A 12,785-nucleotide genomic window follows, 5' to 3' on the forward strand; every position below is an offset into this window, starting at 1 on the left:
CTATTAGTTTTAGGACTTCTTAGGATCTCTTCTTTATAACTCTTTTGTCTCTTCTCTTCTCCTCTTAATAAAAAAAAAAAATCCTTAACAGACTAGGATAGTCCTACATAGACCTTTTAGTTGCATGTTAGGTCGACGATCACTAAAACACGACTTGCAACCATTAGACGAAGAATTAGAAAAGACTCTTAGGACTATCCAAGTTAGAAACATGGCTGCACCTGGTGAGGCTAATCCTCCACACCCATTGAGAGAATATTTTACTCCATCCTCGCATACCTACTCTCCATGCATTCAAGCACCTCCAGTAGAAGCTACCCAATATGAGATTAAGTCTAGCATTATTCAAATATTGCCATCATTCTATGGACTTAGTAACGAGGACCCATACAAATACTTGGATGAATTTCTTAAAATTTGTTCCACAGTAAAAATCCAAAACTTCTCCGATGATGCCCTTAGGTTGAAACTGTTCCCTTTCTCACTTAAGGATAAAGCCAAGCATTGGTTAAACTCCTTAGACTCTATAACCATTTCAACTTGGGATCATCTTCAGAGAGAATTCTTCAAGAAATACTTTTCAATTGAAAAAATAAATCAAATTAGAAAAGCTATCACTAGTTTTTTCCAATTGGAGGGTGAACTTTTTCATGAGACATGGGAAAAGTTAAGGAACCTCATTCGTAAATGTCCACACCATGCTGTCCCTAAATGGCAACTTTGTCAGTATTTTTATGATGGTCTATCGGAGAAACACCGACAAATGGTTGAGCATCATGTGGTGGGACATTCATGCTAAAGAGTGAGGATGAAGCCTGACAGCTTTTTGAAACACTTAGTGAGAATTTTCTACGTCATATGTCTGCCACTTCTAAAGAACAACCCATGCTTCAACAAAAAAAAAGTAGAATTTATCAGATTGGAAACGTCATGGATATCCACAGTAAGGTGATGAACTGTCCCAAAAATTGACCGTCTTCTAAATACTGGACAATCTCCGATTCCACCTAACCCAATCCAAGAAGTTTGTGCATTGTGTGCAAGTCCGAACCATTTTGTTAGTGAATGCCCAGCCGCACCTCAATTTCCTAAGTTTGTGTACGAGCAGGTTCAGCAAGCTCAAGTCCAACAAGCTTGCAGACCAGGAAACGATCCATATTCGAGCACTTATAATCCCGGCTGGAGAAACCATCCAAATTTTTCCTGGAGACCACAACCAGTGGTTGGCCCTATCGCACCTCAACCTCAATATCAGGACCCAACATATAGGTATGGACCATACCAGCAATTTCAAAATGCTTCTCAACCGTCTACTACTGGTTACAGCTCAGCTTTTGAGGAAAAAGTTCTGAAAGCACTAGAATGATTAGAAGTCAACACTCAGACTCTTAACTCCTACACATAATCCATTGCTAAGCTAGAGACTCAAATAGGTCAACTAGCGACTGCATTCAGTAGGAGGAAAGGAGAAAAATTACCTAGCCAACCCGAGAGCAACCCAAGAGGATAATTTGTGATTGAGAGCTCTAATACCCTAGAAGCTTTTTCTGAACATGCCAAATCAATCATGACTCTGAGAAGTGGGAAGGTCATTGAACACACTAGTAAAACCAATGAGACCGACCCTAAATCTCTAACCGAAGCCAAATCACCCAAGAACAAGGAGGACCTTAAAATAGAGAATGAACCAACTACACCGGAATCATCTTACTTGCCTAAAGCTCCATTTCCAGATGCCCTGAAAGCCCCTATTCCTGCAGATAAGAAGGGAGGAAGACTCGACGAGATATTGGAATTGTTTAAGCAAGTCCAAATTAATCTTCCCCTTCTAGACGCAATCAAACAGGTCCCTGCTTATATCAAATTTTTGAAGGATTTGTGCACCCAAAAATGTAAATCTAGATCACAAATCTCAAAGAAAATATGCCTCACTGAACAGGCTAGTTCTGTCGTCCAGCATGCCACTCCTCCAAAGCTTAAGGACCCAGGAGCCCCCATCATTTCCTGTGTTATAGGAGATTATCACATTGAAAAAGCTCTTCTGGACTTAAGGGCAAGTGTAAATCTTTTACCTAGTTCAGTGTATGAATTTTTTAGATTCGGAGAACTGAAACCCACATCAGTCACACTGCAGTTAGCCGATAGATCAATTAAGAAACCACGTGGAATGCTTGAGGATGTCTTGGTCAAGGTAGATGAGTTTTACTTTTCAGTTGATTTTTTGGTTCTCGACATAGAATTAAGTGGCAACCCAAGATAAATTTCCATTATCTTAGGATGACCCTTTCTAGCTACAGCAAATGCATGCATTAATTGTAGGACAGGAGTCATGGACGTATCGTTTGGAAAAAAAAAAACTGAGACTGAATGTGTTTGGTGCTTCCCAAGGACCATCAATGGATAGTTGCTTCGAAGTAGATACACTAGAAGACATTATAGAAGATGCAACACCCACAATTCTAGCACCAGACCCCTTAGATACTTGCTTGGCTCACTTTGGAGTGTATGACTTTGAGGGATATATGAAAGAAGTTAACACCTTGTTAGATACACCACACGATAAAACCACTCCTTCATGGACAATCAAGTATGAGCCATTGCCCATCTTTTGTTGGTTTTATTGCATATGACGTCTTGCTGAAGATGTTAAACTTAGCGCTTTTTGGGAGGCAACCCAAATTTCTTTTATTTTGTTTTAATTGATCTTCATTATTTTTAAGAATAAAGGACCACTCTGTATGGAAGAGTCTGTCAATAAACTTGATGTCTGGCTGAAGACGTAAAACTTAGCGCTTGTTGGAAGGCAACCCAACAATTTCATATTTTTTTTACTTTACTGCAGCTACAGGAATTTAGAACAAGAGCCTATTAATCAATGAAGCTATCTTCAACTTTCAAAGCAAAATTATCCCAGGTGCACTCTCTCCTTTTATTTTCTTTGCTTTCCTACTCCATTGAGGACAATATAGATTAAGTTGGGGGGGAAGAAAATTAATCAAATCCTCAAGTATGGTCAGAAATAATTAGTTTTGTGTATCCAAATTTTATTTTGATTAAGAGTCAATTAGGCATCCTAATCAATGAATGATTAACGGTCAAGAGAATTTTAAAGATACTGAGGAATAAATTATTAAGAAAACTCAATGAATGGTAGGATTTGGACTAGATCAAATTTTATGAGTGATTCTATAATCCTCTTCTTACTGATCTCAATAAAGAATCTGCTTCATGAGAGATTGGGTGGAAAGGTCGAGGTATGCAAAAATTCTCCTTAAAATATATTTTTTATTTTAAAAAAAAATATTGGTTTCCTACTGAGTAACCGGGCTCCTTCACCTAAGTAAGTGTTGTGGTTCGCGTAAAAAGGTGGGCAATGTTAAAAAAATAGTGGATAATAAGGGGACTAAATTGCAAAAAGATAATAAACCCTTCGCACATTAAGTTAGAGGATTTAAAGAGTAAAGTGGGGAGTTGGTGAAAGAAAAGCTCTTAAAATTTTTTTAGTTAATACTCAGCCACTAATTGGGTCAAATTGATAATCCAATGAAGTATCTCTTTAATGGTCTGACCAGGTATCATCTACCTTTTGGGATGCCTAACCTAACTTTTTATTCAAGATCGAGTTGGTACACAATGCTGATATATCTATTTTACTCGAGGACAAGCAAAATTCAAGTTGGAAGGTGTGATAAACACTTAATTTAAGTCATTTAAAGTAAAAAATTATATTTAATTTATTTTATTTATTAAAAATTTGATGCTTCTTTTTATGTTTTACAGGAAAGGTGATCGTCGATACAAAGAGTCCGATTTGTAGATCAAAAAGACTCAAGTTTGAAGAAAATTAGACTTAAAATAAAATTTAAATAAAAGAAGGATGCATACGATATTATAGAAAATGTAGATACTATGCAAGGAACCCAAAAAGGATATAGACATCATTTTAAAGAAACAAAAGTTTTTTTTTGGAGCATAAATAGCTAATGTCACACGGTGGGTTCACGCGGAAGCAGCTCACGGTCACGCGGGCGCACGGGTGAGTGCGTGGGCGGACGCATGGGTGCGGCATCACGGCAGCGGGTGCAGCAGGGCGGGCGCACGGGTTCGCATGGAGTTTGGCAAGGCGGACACAGTGGCGAACAGAGGGATCTTAAAATTAAAGGAAAGAATATAATACTTGAAAATATTTTAAGAGGAAGAATTTATATTTTCTTTATCTGCTTGTGATCTTTTCATCTCATCCATCCATCTTTTAGTCCTGAGTATTTTCTTTAGTCCCACATCGAAAAACCATGTAAAACTCCTTCCTCCTAACACCTATAAAAAGACTTTTGTACTCTCATTGGAGGGGGAGCTCAGAAATTCTTCTAGAGCCTTGCATAGAGGAAAAGAAAGGGACTACTCCCTGAGCAGCTAGGCTAGCAGTCTCGGGAGTGAAGAAAAAATTTTGTAACGACACAGAGATGGTTTATTGTTCTAAACTTTCTTGTATTTCTTTATATGCAATAAAGATTATGCTTTTTATTTAAATCATCATGAGTTCTTTATTTGCTCTCTTTCATATGCTTTTATTTATGCTTTTCTGTTAGATTAATATTAGGAACAACTTTTACTTTTCGAAGACGCACCGTGATCTATGGGTATGGGGTGTGCCGAGAAAAGAAGAGTTGTTTACCTAGTACTTTTCGGAGACACGCCATGATCTATGAGTACGGGGCGTGTCGAGAAAAGATAGGTATTTTTTCTCAGATTAATCGCATCTATTTAAATATAAAAAAAGAGATACAACTCTACTAGTGCAAAATTAATTCAAAACTTTTAAGCTCTTTATTTTCTAATTACATCAATTTTAAGATAATTTATTTTCTAAATCAAAACAATACTTCTTTCTTTTATTTTGTAATCTCAACTTAGCCCAAGGTCCCTGAGGATACGATCTCGACTCATCCTACCTACGTAGTGAGTAGAGTTATTTTTGGTGCTATCAACGACTACGCATCACCTAAGAAGTAGTAGCAAAAGCCTCACAAAATTTCTTCAAAAGGGATTGGGAAGGAAGCCTAGACGCATGAGATATGGGGCATCCAACTCTTGGATGTCCCTCCTTTCTTTTTGGCAACCAAAAGAGGAGGAGATGCCCCTTTTTTTACACGGAAGAGAGGGGAGGACGTGGGACCTTGTGTGGTGCATGAATACTCATGGTAAAAGAGAGTTTAGGCATAGAGAGATGTTAAATAGATAGGTTTAGGAATTGGTTCAGCCTTATTTCAAATAGGATTCATGAATCTTGATATAACTTTAACTAATTCTTGGATCCAATCCTAACTAACTTAAAAATTAGTTATAACAAACTAACTAATTAGATCCTAGCCCAATAATAAAATCAATTAGACTTTAATTTAATTAAAAAATTAGTTAGATTAAAACCCTATCTTTAAGAAGTATTTTTTGTTCAATAGGGCTTGATCCAATCAAGCCTATTATTCAATAGGATTTAATAGTCAAGCACTATTATCCAATAGGATTTGATCCAATAAAAGTCTATATCAAACTAAATTAAATCTTATTCAACTCAAAATTTGATTTGTATCTCTGGGATTAATTGGAACAAGCTTTGTTATCCAATAGGGCTACATCCAATAAATCCAAAGCAAATCTCACTGAATCCAATTTAATTAGATTTGATCCTATCCCCATTGCTCAATCAAATTGAACCAATTAACAATCAAATTGTTAATTAACTATTCTTCTAATTTATCAATCATTAGTAAATAATTTATTATAATCTTTGCATCAGATTAATCATCAATCATATTGATAATTAAACCCTTCAATGATTCATAATCGTCGATCAGCCATTTGATCAGACAGTACTTCTATGTATGTGACCCCATAGGTTTGAACCTAAATCGGTAGTACAAGAATAATTTCTGTACCAATCGATATTACAATCTAGCAATGGTTCCTGACATTTGGATAGGTTGAATGTATGCCCAGTAACACTCTAGAACCCATGTGGGTATAGTTACCGTATAATTCATCCCTTTGACTCTCGATGCTCGAGGATGACTAAGGGTTAAAATATCAACCTAGGAAGAGTGGTCCACATTATGTCTCAATCTCAAAAATCTTATGACTCCTCACTAGGACTACTTTGGCCAAAGTTTTGCTGAAGTGAAACATAGTGATGCATCATCTCCAATTTTACTTGAAACGGTCAATTCTATCTTGACTTGTACTCAAACTTCACAAGTACTTGACTGTATCCAAAAATCTTCATCATCGAATTAAAAATTTAGATAGTCCGGCATCAAAGCACGGTGAGTTGCTTACAAGTCACTGAGGCTACCTCAGGTCAGAGGGACATATATACCTATATCCCAATAAAACAATCCTTGACAGCAGAGTACTTCAGAAGTGGTCTTGCTCAGTGAATTATACTCCTACATATCACCCGTATGCCATATCCATGTCACGACACGTCTTAGTTAAAGAATAATTAACTAATATGATATACAATGACCTACACTCGATACAACTATCATCCTTGTAATAATGTATCATTTGGTCACGAGCAGGATTAAAGAACCACACGATAAATCCTCCTTTATCATTTTGAAAGTAGTTCTAAGGATTTTTTCATAATATGTGAGTTCTATCTAGAAAGATGTATTCTTTATGATGAATCTTGTCAGATAATATTTATTATTTTATAATTCATATACATATATGGCACACAATCATCTACAATCTAGATAATTAGCTTTAGGACACAATTCTCAACACCTGATTGGATCGTGGATTTGGCAGCAGGGTTGGGACATGATGTAATCACTTGAGTTACTGACCTATCCCCACCTTGTTAGAGAGTTTTTCAAAAATCTGAGGTTAGATATCGAGTCCATTAAGTCAATGGTGAAGGGTATTGAGATTATTTTGGATGAAAGAAGATTAGGGCATCTTCTGCAAATGCCCTCCTCAAGATACCAAGCTGTGGAGTTGCCGAACAATTTTGATGGAATGCAGAAGCTTCTCGACAAGAATCTTCCAAAGAAATTTGATATTCACAATGCCAATCTCTTGCTCCTTAAACTGAAGCTTCTTCACAACATGATTAGCCAAATTTTCTTCCCATGGATAGGGAGATTTAACTGGATTTCTTTGAGGGATCTGGGCATGATGTTTCACATGGTTGAGGGCACTGCTATAAATCTATCCTTCTTTATGATCGAGCAAATGAAAAATATAATAAAAAAATCTTGTCTCCCTTATGGAATGGTCTTCACTCTAATATTCAAAGAAGCAGATATTGAGTTGGATGGAGAGAACTCAAGCTACTCAAACATACTGACTACTACTCCATCCACACTCTCCATCACATGAAGTTCCACAAAGAGGGAGATGAATGGATCAAAGAAGGTGAAGAAGAGCAGCTCAAAGAAGTTTCTGGATCTTCCTCCTCCTTACCCTCAAATTCTGCAAAGCTATCCTTTCCTGCACCTATAGTAGGACCATCATCCCCTATGCCTGCACTGACTCTGAGGTCTGTAACTGGAGAGCATCATCCAGGACCATTAATCTCTCCTCACACTGAAGAAAAACTGCAGGCATTTCATGCATGCATTTTAAAACTTTTTACAGTAGAATAAATTCAGATTAAATATTTTAATCTATAATGCAAGCATATGATCTAATCATAAAATACTCTACAAGAGGATCTATGGCATGTATATATGCATGTAAAAATCTAAACTACAAAATCAGTATATCATGCATGAAAACTAGTTAACATAGTAGATCAAATCTATAATTAGCAGGGTTCTAAACCCTATACCTAAGCATGAGCAGACGAACACCTTAACCATAGATGATGATCTGAAGGTCTCACTAGTTGCTCACACCACACAGAATGTCCGACCTCTATGGATCATCCATGTTGGGTATAAAATAACCCCAGTCGAAGTTCGTAAAAGGCCGACCCTTCCAGGGTTCTTCTAGCTTCCGACCTTGTGTGGCATCTTTCCGAACTCCCCCGACCGTCCGAGCTTCTATAATACCATCCGGACTTCTCCAATAATGGGCTCCTCCATTCATCTATCGGACTGTTCCAAATGCTCTCTGAACTTCACTATCAGTCGATTTTCTATAGTGATCGACTCCTCCGAATCTTAGCCTAGACTTCTTCCGATCACGAATGACTTTACTCCGAACTTCTTTTGGGCTTCGTCAATGTCCGAGCTTCTCCAATAGCAGGACTTCTATAGTAATCAGATTCCATCCAAGTTTCTACGATGGTCGACCGCATTTTGGATTTCATCCGAGCTCCAACGAGAGTCGGATCCCAGCCGAACTTCTACAGCGGATGGATTCCAGACGAACTCCTACAACGAACGGACTCCACCAGTCGGATCTCTACTCTGAACTTCTTTCGAACTTTGTCAATGATCGAGCTTCTCTAACAACGGGACTTCTATAATAAGAAGTCTCCATCCAAGCTTCCATGGCAGTCGATCTTCGTCCGAGCTTGTACAATAAAAAGTCTCTATCTGAACTTCTATGATAACTGATCTTCGTCCGAACTTCTACAACAGAATTGAATCCCGAACTCCTCCAATGTTCGACCTTCCACAGTATCCTCAAGACTCCTCCAGCGGATGAACCTCCACAACGCCATCCGAACTCCACTATCGGTCGACCCTCTGTCAGATTTCTCATGAAATCGGACCTCTCCGATGGACAATCTTCAGACGAGCTTCCATATCAGGCAAATTTCAGACAGACTCCTCTAGCGATCGGACTCTTATCAGACTTCTCCAATAGAAAGCCCCCATCCAAGCTTCTACAGCAGATGACTTCTGCCTACAGCATCAGTGCCCAAGGCACCTGACGACAGTGGACCCATCAGCAACCTCAAAAATATTCGAGCTTCTCTTAGATTGCAGAGATAGAGAGCCATTCCGCTCCATCAGACGTCCCAACCAAGCTTCAGCCGTCAGGCCCGAACTCTCTGGCAAGTCACGATAATGGCCAATACCTCACTCCACTCTCTGTAATAGATTCCATGTGGCCCCACCACTCTCTGGCAAGTCACGACAACGGACATCACTCCATTCTCCATAACAAACTCCATGTGATCCTGAACGGCCCCCTGATGCCACTACTCTCCATAACAAACTCTGCGTAGCCCCGAATGGCCCACTACCAGGCAGTTACAGACGTCGCTGTCAATCAGTTACGCTCTCCGTCTATAAAAAGGGATCTCCAGATACGTTCTTCTCTAAGCTAAAAACTCTATCTCGAAACTCTACTAAAATTCCATTTGAGTGCTCCATTTCTATTGAGGCAGAGTACTGACTTGAGCGTCGGAGGGTCTTGCCGGAGCACCCCCAACTCCGGTTTAGACTTCCCTTGTAGGTCGCGATGGTGGACGTGATCCCCTTGACTCCAGCTTCTCCGATGTTGGCAAAATTCTGCACCAATAGAATTGGCGCTAGAGGGAGGATCTTGTGTCTTCGCAGTACCCTTATTCTTAAAGGAGTACTCAATGGGATTGTCTTCGATCACCTTCTTCGACATTTTCTCCTTCTTCTCCTGTCAGATCTCCACTTGATGCCTCCCTGAAAGGCATCCACCAGGCGATCCACGGCCTCCGTGGCCAGATCTCAGCGAGACTCGCAAGCTTCGGCCTCATCTCTAATTTTTCAGGCTCCTCCTCCTCCGGCAATGGTAGTCGGCATGGTGCAGTTCGACTTACTGGTTCAGCAGGTCAGGAGCCTCATCGAAGTAGTGCAGGCCATGCAGCAGCAGCCGCAACAGTCGCAGGCATCAATGCGGCTGGAAAGAGCATCGTCGGAGTTTCAAAATCTGGTGATCGGGCAGGCCACTTGGGCCAGTCGCCCTGTCATCCCCAGAAAGGGGAAGCAGAAGGCAAAGAGCCCTCCGTCCGATCATGATTCCACCCCCCGGAGGGTCCCTACCTCTGTTTCACCAGAAGACCCTCGAGACTCGCAGTCGAGAGGACCTCCTGGATCAAAGATTCCAGAAGATGAACCGACAGATCGAAGAGCTCCGTTATGCTCCCACTGCTTATGGTGAGGACATCTGTACTGACCCTCCTTTCTCTCAAATGATCATGTAAGAACCAATATCGCCGAACTTCAAGCTCCCCTAATTCGAAAGCTACGATGGGACCTCGGATCTGATTGACCACTTGGAGGCCTTCCAGACAATGATGCTGCTCCATGACGTGCCAGATGTCATCATGTGTCAAGCTTTCCCATCCACCTTGAAGGGAGCAGCAAGAAATTGATAATTGACATTGAAGCCGGGTACCATCTTCTCCTTTGATCAGATGAGCCACCAGTTTGTGGCTCATTTTGTTAGCAGTCAGCATCCCCAAAGAGGTTCAGAGTCCCTCATCAACATCAAGCAAAAGGAGGGAGAATCCATCCGAACTTACGTCAGCCATTTTAATGCCGCCGCATTGGAGGTCCAAAATCTGGATCAATCAGTTGCAATGACCGTCTTGAAGAGCGGTCTTCAAAAGAACGATCTTCTGTTCTCCCTAGAAAAGAAGTATCCCAGGGACTTCATTGATTTGCTGGCTCAGGCTGAAGAAAATGCCCGAGCAGAGGAAGCCTTCAAGATGAAAGATGAGGAGGCCGCGAAGGAGCGACAGGCGGGTGACTCCAGCAAGCCCGCAACTGAAAAAGTGGCGAGTGAAGCTCGACCACATTCTCGAAATCTCCCCAGACACAAGCGTGTCCAAACTCCCCCCCGAGCTTGTAGGCAGAAAAGCCTGGACCGCAGGGTTCGACGGAGCTCTCCCCCAAAAAGATTCTACAGCTACGCCCCCCTCAATGCTCCAAACTCTCAACTGCTGATGGAGGTCAGAGAGCAGCTGCCAAGGTCAGAAAGGATGCGCACACAACTCGGGAAGCACAATCCTAACAAGTTCTGCCTCTATCATCGTGACCACGGCCACAGCACGGAGGAGTGTATTTAGCTCCGAGATGAGATCGAGGAGCTCATCAGACGAGATCAGCTCGACAGATTCATTCGACGTCGGCCTGAAGGTAGGAAAGATCGACTGAGGGCCCTACCACAACTGAAGCTGCCAAGGAGAGAGGAACAGTCTGAAGATCGACCTCCAATTGAGATCATCAACACCATCTCTAGAGGACCCCGATGGGGAGCAGACCTTCCTCGACTATGGGATTCGAAAAATCTATGAATGTATTACCAATAACTTTACCTTAAATAAAAGTTTCTTTTATATTTGCATATCTTTTCTTTTGGCATGAGCTTGTAACGACAGGAAGTAGCTCCTTCAAACAATCGAAATTAAGTATGTCAAGAACAGGAGGAAAACCTTATCCTGACACAAATAAAGGCCCGATTATATAGAGACCGAATGGGGGAGAGGCCCTTGCAACGGCCCTTATGTGCCCCCACAGCCATGTTAGGAACAGGAGGAGAACCTTATCCTAACATGAGCAAAGTCGAAGGCCCGATTATTTAGAGACCGAATGGGGGGAGAGGCTCTTGCAACGGTCCTTATGTACCTCCACAATCATGTTAGAAATAGAAGAAAAACCTCATCCTAACATAAGCAAAGTCGAAGGTCCGATTATTTAGAGATCGGATGGGGGGAGAGGCCCTTGCAACGGCCCTTATGTGCCCCCACAGCCATGTTAGGAACAGGAGGAGAACCTCATCCTAACATGAGCAAAGTCGAAGACTCAATTATTTAGAGACCGAATGGGGGGAGAGGCCCTTGCAACGGCCCTTATGTGTCCCCATAGCCATGTTAAGAATAGGAGGAGAACCTCGTCCTAACATGAGCAAAGTCGAAGGCCTGATTATTTAGAGACCGGATGGGGGGAGAGGCCTTTGCAACGGCCCTTATGTGCCCCCACAGTCCTGTTAGAAACAGGAGGAGAACCTCATCCTAACATGAGCAAAGTCGAAGGCCCGATTATTTAGAGACCGGATGGGGGAGAGGCCCTTGCAACGGCCTTTATGTGCCCCCACAGCCCAAATATGAGCTGAAATTGACTATGTCAGGAACGGGAGGAGAACCTCATCCTGACATAAATGAAGACCTGATCGGTCAAGACCGAATGAGGGGAGAAGTCTCCTCAATGGCTCCTCTACACCCCTACAACCCCGTTAAGAGCAGAGAAAAAATTCTCACTCGAACACAAAAAAAAAGAGAAAGAGAAAAGGAGAAAGCGACGAGCTACGTCGATGATAAGGAAAAAACAAACTACATCAAAGACACAAGGAACCTCATCTCAACGAGGAAGGAGACCCTTGTCAAAAACCCTCAGTCTCTAAGAGGGAACCCGACACTGGCAGGAGAAAATCGACTTTCTCAAGGTAACGAGAAGTTCGGGCCCCCAAGATCGAGCATCGGGAGAAAGTGTCAAACTCGAGTGGCCTCAAAAAGACCTTCGATCATGAACAAAAAAGGACAAATCAACATGACGACGATCAGGAACCTTCGAACAACGTCAACATCGAACAAGACAAAAAATGAAAGAAGCTCGGTAAACAACAACTCAAAGCAAGAATAGATAAGGTAATGAGAAAATTCCTTCTCATTTCATTAGTAAAGTGTGCATTACAAAGCCTTTGAAGGCCAAAAAAAAATGACAAGAAAAGAAAAGAATGTATGGAAGAATAAAAGGTAAAAGAAGCTCTAAGGAAGCTCGGCTTCTTCCGACTTCGAGCTCTCGGTTCCAGTCATTGTCAGGGATTGCTTTAAGTTTTTGACTTCTTCT

General features: G+C 41.3%; 1 non-coding gene across 1 annotated transcript; it reads right to left on the reverse strand.

Moving 5' to 3' along the window:
* Positions 1-599: 599 nt before the first annotated feature.
* LOC140857656 (small nucleolar RNA R71) lies at positions 600-705 on the reverse strand. Its single transcript, XR_012141149.1, has one exon. It is a non-coding gene; the product is annotated as a small nucleolar RNA R71 (small nucleolar RNA).
* Positions 706-12,785: the final 12,080 nt, after the last annotated feature.

The sequence above is a fragment of the Elaeis guineensis genome, chromosome 4 (genome assembly GCF_000442705.2).
Source record: "Elaeis guineensis isolate ETL-2024a chromosome 4, EG11, whole genome shotgun sequence".
In the NCBI taxonomy this organism is placed as follows: Eukaryota; Viridiplantae; Streptophyta; class Magnoliopsida; order Arecales; family Arecaceae; genus Elaeis; species Elaeis guineensis.